Here is a 5,692-nt window from a genome sequence, read left to right on the forward strand (position 1 = left end):
CCTGGCCTGACTCTGTGTTTACCTGTGACACCTTTCTGGAGAGGGGCATCGTCCGAGCTTCTGCTGGCAACAACTTAATGCTCACCTTCTACAGATGATCCACATGGCCCTGTCTTTTAGTGTTTAACCCTTTCTCTCTCCTAGACATGGCTACTGACTGAGCTTCTACTGTGACTAACTCTATGTGATCTCTTTCAGACTCTAACCTTGAAAACTGGCTCAGAGTTTATCTGTTCTTTCTTTCTAGATGAAACGACTAAAGGAGCTACATCCATTAACATTTACTTTCCCTTCCCATAGAAAGGACTCCTGGATCAGTGATTCTTTGTTCTCTTTGTGTCTCTGCTCTGTTCTCTCAAACCCCCAGTCGGTCGTGGCAGATGGCCGCTCACACTGAGCCTGGTTCTGGTTCTGCTGGAGGTTTCTTCCTGTTAAAAGGGAGTTTTTCCTCTCCACTGTCGCTACATGCATGCTCAGTATGAGGGATTGCTGCAAAGTCAACACCAGTGACTGTCCACTGTCTCTACATGCTCATCCAGGAGGAGTGAATGCTGCAAGTCACTGACTGGATGCAATCTGCTGGGTTTCCTTAGATAGAAAAACTTTTTATCAGATTTGAATAAATAACTGAATCTGACTGAACTGTTTAATGGTTACGATTCATTAGAACGTATGAACCTGACTGTTGTGAAGAACCTTGAGACGACATGTGTTGTGAATTGGCGCTATATAAATAAAACTGAATTGAATTGAATCTTGTTTCGTTTAAGATGTTCTTGATTACAGTAGTGCTATCAGTCCAAAACAGTGACCTTTCCAGTTTTAATTGGAGCTCGCTCTCTCAACATCTTATCCACACGAACAGCAAGCACAGCAGCAGCACTTGGACCAGTGTTTAGAGAGCATTAATGGCATTGGCTCATCCCACTTTAAGTTCATCCCGCTTAGCTCCTGCAACAACAACTTAGCTGGGATAACAAAAGGGAACAAAAACTCAAGTGGAGCACAGATAAGATGCCTCTTCCATGTGTGGGCAATCCTGCACTGCAGTTCTGAAGATGAGCGTGTCGCCTTCAACACACCACTCCATTGCAAGCAATCTTTCTAGGGGAAGCTGGTTCCTGTCCAAATCCATTTCCTTTATTATTTCCTAACAAGTGTGCTCTCATCCTGTATTGTGGTTCATTGTTTGCATCTCCATTTGGCCACCAGATGAAAGTTGACATGCAGAAAGTTGACATGTTTGTGTGGAACCCACACCTGGTGGAACATGGCGTGGATGTCAGCCAAAACAGCAACAGGCTCTTCTCTAAACCTGAGGAGGACCCCAATGACTGAGTTGGCTAAATCTGGGCCCTGCAGAAGTTGACTCTTAAGCAATGTTCCTTTATACGTGCATGCACAGTCAAATACAACACGGAGCTTTCCTTTGGTTGGGTGACGTACTCCATGGTGGGTCTGCAAAGATTTTAGCAGTTCTTTTCCTGACCCTTGACCTGTATAAGTCCTGGATGGTGGGAAGGTCAGCCCTGATGATTCTCTCTGCAGACCTAATTGTTCGTTGCAGTCTGGACCTGTCCTGTTTTGTGGATGATCCAAACCACACTGAGATGGATGAAGACAGGACAGACTGAATGATAGCAGTGGAGAAGATGACCAGCAGCTCCTGTGGAAGGTTGAACTTCTTGAGTTGCCTCAGGAAGTACAGTCTCAGCTGGGCCTTCTTTCGAACAGTGTCTATGTGTGAAGACCATCTCAGGTCCTCAGAGATGGTGGTTCCTAAGAACCTGAAGTGGTCCACAGCCGACACGGTGTTGTTTAGGATGGTGAGGGGGGTGTATGGGGGTGGTGTTCTCCGAAAGTCCACCACCATTTCAACAGTCTTGAGTGGGTTGAGTTAAAGGTAGTTCTGACAGCACCAGTGTATCAGCCGATCCACCTGCTGTTTGTATGCAGACTCATCACCGTCCTGGATCAGTCCAATGACAGTGGTGTCGTCTGCAAACTTAAGGAGTTTCATGGACGAGTCCGATGAGGTGCAGTCATTTGTGTACAGAGAGAAGAGGAGTGGGGATAGAACACATCCCTGGGGGGCACCAGTACTTATTGATCTGCTGCGGGAGAAGATACATGTGCTTTGTGGACTTAGAGAAGGCGTTCAACCGTGTCCCTCAGGGAATCCAGTGAGGGTTACCCCGGGAGTATGGGGTACCAGCCCCTTTGATACGGGCTGGGTCCACATTGCCAGGATGTGTTCATAACTTTTATGGACAGAATTTCTAGGTGAAGCCAAGGTGTTGAGGGGATCTGTTTTGGTGGCCTTAGGATTACGTCTCTGCTTTTTGCGGATGATGTGGTCCTATTGGCTTCATCAGCTCGTGATCTACAGCTCTCACTGTAGCAGTTTACAGCCGGGTGTGAAGCGGCCGGGATGAGAATCAGTGCCTCCAAGTCCGAGGCCATGGTCTTGAGCTGGAAAAGGGTAGAGTTCCTTCTCCAGGTCGCGGGGGAGGTCCTGCCTCAAGTGGAGGAGTTCAAGTATCTTGGGGTCTTGTTCATGAATGAGGGAAAAATGGAGCAGGAGATCTATAGACGGATTAGTGCTTAGAGATAGGGGAGAAGCTTGGTCATCCGGGAGAGACTCAGAGTAGAGCCGCTGCTTCTCCACGTCGAGAGGAGACAGTGGAGGTGGCTCGGGCATCTGGTCAGGATGCTTCCTGGACGCCTCACTGGTGAGGTGTTCCAGGCCCGTCCCACCGGGAAGAGGCCCAGGGGAAGACCCAGGACATTGATGGAGTTGTTCCCAGAAACTCCTGCGTGCTCGTTTGTTTTGGTAAAGCTAAGTCCTATGCTATACTGTTTTAGTAAAACTTAAATAATAAAAGGAAACACAGTTTCTTTTGCCCAGCCGAGGAGACGTGTCAGCTGAGTCACTAGAGCACTTCTGACTTTTCCTCCCCAAAGACAGGGTTTTTATTCAAAAACAAGGCGTGTACAATTACAAAGAAAAACACATATTTTTAGCTGAGTGTCTGGTTGAACTCTTACACCTGGCATTCAGCTGTCTGTTCAACCTTCACAACATTCCTGTTATTCTACTTTTGGCTGTTATCTGAGACGTACAGAAATATCTTCACTGGTGCCGGGCTGACCACAGCCAAGTCAGACACACACACACTTGTTTTGAGCAATCCACTAAGTTCCACAGTACATTTCATTTCATACATTATTAAACCTAACTTGAGCATAGCAATGCAGACCTAATGAATATTTAAAATATTTTCCAACAACATGCTGGAGGGACTATGTTTCTTTGCAGGCCTGAGAACGCCTTGCGATTCCCCCAGATGAGCTGGCCCAAGTGGCTGGGGAGAGGGAAGTCTGGGTCTCTCTGTTTAGGCTGCTGCCCCCGTGACCCGACGGTCGAAAATTGATGGATGGACAGAGACATCTTGGATGAAAACCTGATCCAGAGCGTTTTTGACCTCAGACTGGGGCGACTGTTTATTTTTCAGCAGGACAACAACACAAAGAACACAACCAAGATCTTAAAGGAGAGGCTTCAGAATCACTCCGTGAATGTCCTGGAGTCGCCCAGCCAGAGTTCAGACGTGAATCCGATTGAACATCAGGAGAGATCTGAACATGGCTGCATACAGACGCATCCCATCCAACATGATGGAGCTTGAGATGTTCTGCAAAGAAGAATGAGTGAAACTGTATGACGATAGGTGAGCTCAGCTTGTGACATTATATTCAAAAAGACTTGAGGCTGTTACTGCTGCCGAAGGTGCATCAACAAAGTATTAAGCAAAGGATGCGAAAACTTATGTAAAAGTGATTTTTTAGTTTTTCATTTTTAATAACTTTGCAACAATCTCAAACAAACTTTTGTCACATGGTCATAATGGGGATTGTGTGTAGAACTTAAGAGGAAAGAAATTAAATTGATTTGGAATAAGACTGAAAAAGTGAAAGCGCTGTGAATACTTTTCGCATGCACTGTATGTAAGTCATTTATTTTAGTGACAAGTACAACTTTTGACAAAGACATATTATTAAAAATCTTAACTAATGGATGCTGGTTCATATTGATTTCCGGTCATGTTTGACCCCCAGAGGTGGTGCTTCAAGCACTGAAGGATCATTCTTGCACATGCCCAGGTCGAGAATTAATAACAACAAAGTCACCTCTGACCTATCGGTGACTCACGTTAGTCTATATAGTCATGTATCACAGGGAGCCTCTCGAGAGCACGCAGAGAGGATCCATAGAACCATAGTTAGTCATAACCCTCATTCTATTTCATCCCTACTGGCCACCAAAGGCGGTGCTTCAAGCACTGGATGACATATACCAACAAGGTCCCGAGGGATCCAAAAAAGAAACCCACAGGAACACAGCAACAGCACCCACCTCAGTGGGAAGCAGATGGTGACTGCTCCAGGACACCCTGTAGGGGATGGAGCGTGGCCACGTTCACTCTGTAGATTCTGGCAAAGGTGCTCGCCGCCGTCCAGGAAGCTGCCTCACAAATGGCCTCCAGCGGCACCCAGATAATGGCAGCCCACGAGGTGGCCAGGTTTCTAGTGGAGTGGCATAGCAACCACCAAACCCAACATGCCAACGGGAAATGGCTGCCACATACACCCTTAAGGTGGAAGGGGATTGCCCCAGATCCAGCAACCTTTGAAAAAGAGGCGTTGTACTCAATCAACATTTCAATCTGAAAAGACTCACAAAGAGAGGGATGGCAATTCAAAAGGTTTTAATGATGAGAAATTACATGGTTATTTCTTTGGCACTTGGACCTGGGAGGAAGACACGAATGCTGAGAATGACATGAGCTAAGATGATCCTTTATAAGGCTTAGATTTAAATATGTCTTCCCCCTGATCCGACACTGGTAGTGGATTGGTGGCCAGGGAGCGAGGAAGCCAGGGGGAGATGTGAAGGAAGATGGTGGAGGTGGGGTGGAGGAGGGATGAGCTCAGCTGACAAGCGAGGAGGAACACGGTAGAAGCTCCTTTAAAAGCAAGGCGTCGGAAGGTGATTGGATGGAGAATCAGACGGACAGGATGCTGATTGGAAGGCTGGGAGACGCACCAAAGAGTCACTGGAAGGTGGAGGCGGTGAAGGTGAGTCTTTCATTCTGAATTTTCGTGTAAACTCCATATAGACTCACTTAAGTCACTGGTAGGTCACAGGTGACTTTGCTGTTATTAATTCTCGACCTGCGCATATGGAAGAATGAAAAAGACCTCAGTGAAGCTGATGTGTGATAAGTTCTACTTCTTCAATTTGCACAATAAACAAACATATGTGTTACCTTTGGTTAACTGTGAGGAGGAAGTTCTGTTCTGTTAACAAACAGAATCACACCAGCTAGTGGAGGGATTTAGGAGGCAACTGGTGTCCACCACTTTATACTCATAAACTCACATCAAACAGGCATGCAATATTCTGCATAAGCAACATAATAAGTTGCAAATCTCTAAAGTGCCTAAAACGGTCTTTTCCAGCAAATCTGAACATTTGTTGATATGAAAATGATGAAGTAAATGTTGACAAATAAGTGAAACATGAACTTAAAAAATACAATCACCTCTAACCCTAACCTCTCCTGTCAACTGCTGGTGTGGACGGAAGGAGCACAGCTCTGAATGATGGACAGACAAGCTGCGACCCTCG

Source organism: Girardinichthys multiradiatus, chromosome 6 (genome assembly GCF_021462225.1).
Source record: "Girardinichthys multiradiatus isolate DD_20200921_A chromosome 6, DD_fGirMul_XY1, whole genome shotgun sequence".
Lineage (NCBI taxonomy): Eukaryota > Metazoa > Chordata > Actinopteri > Cyprinodontiformes > Goodeidae > Girardinichthys > Girardinichthys multiradiatus.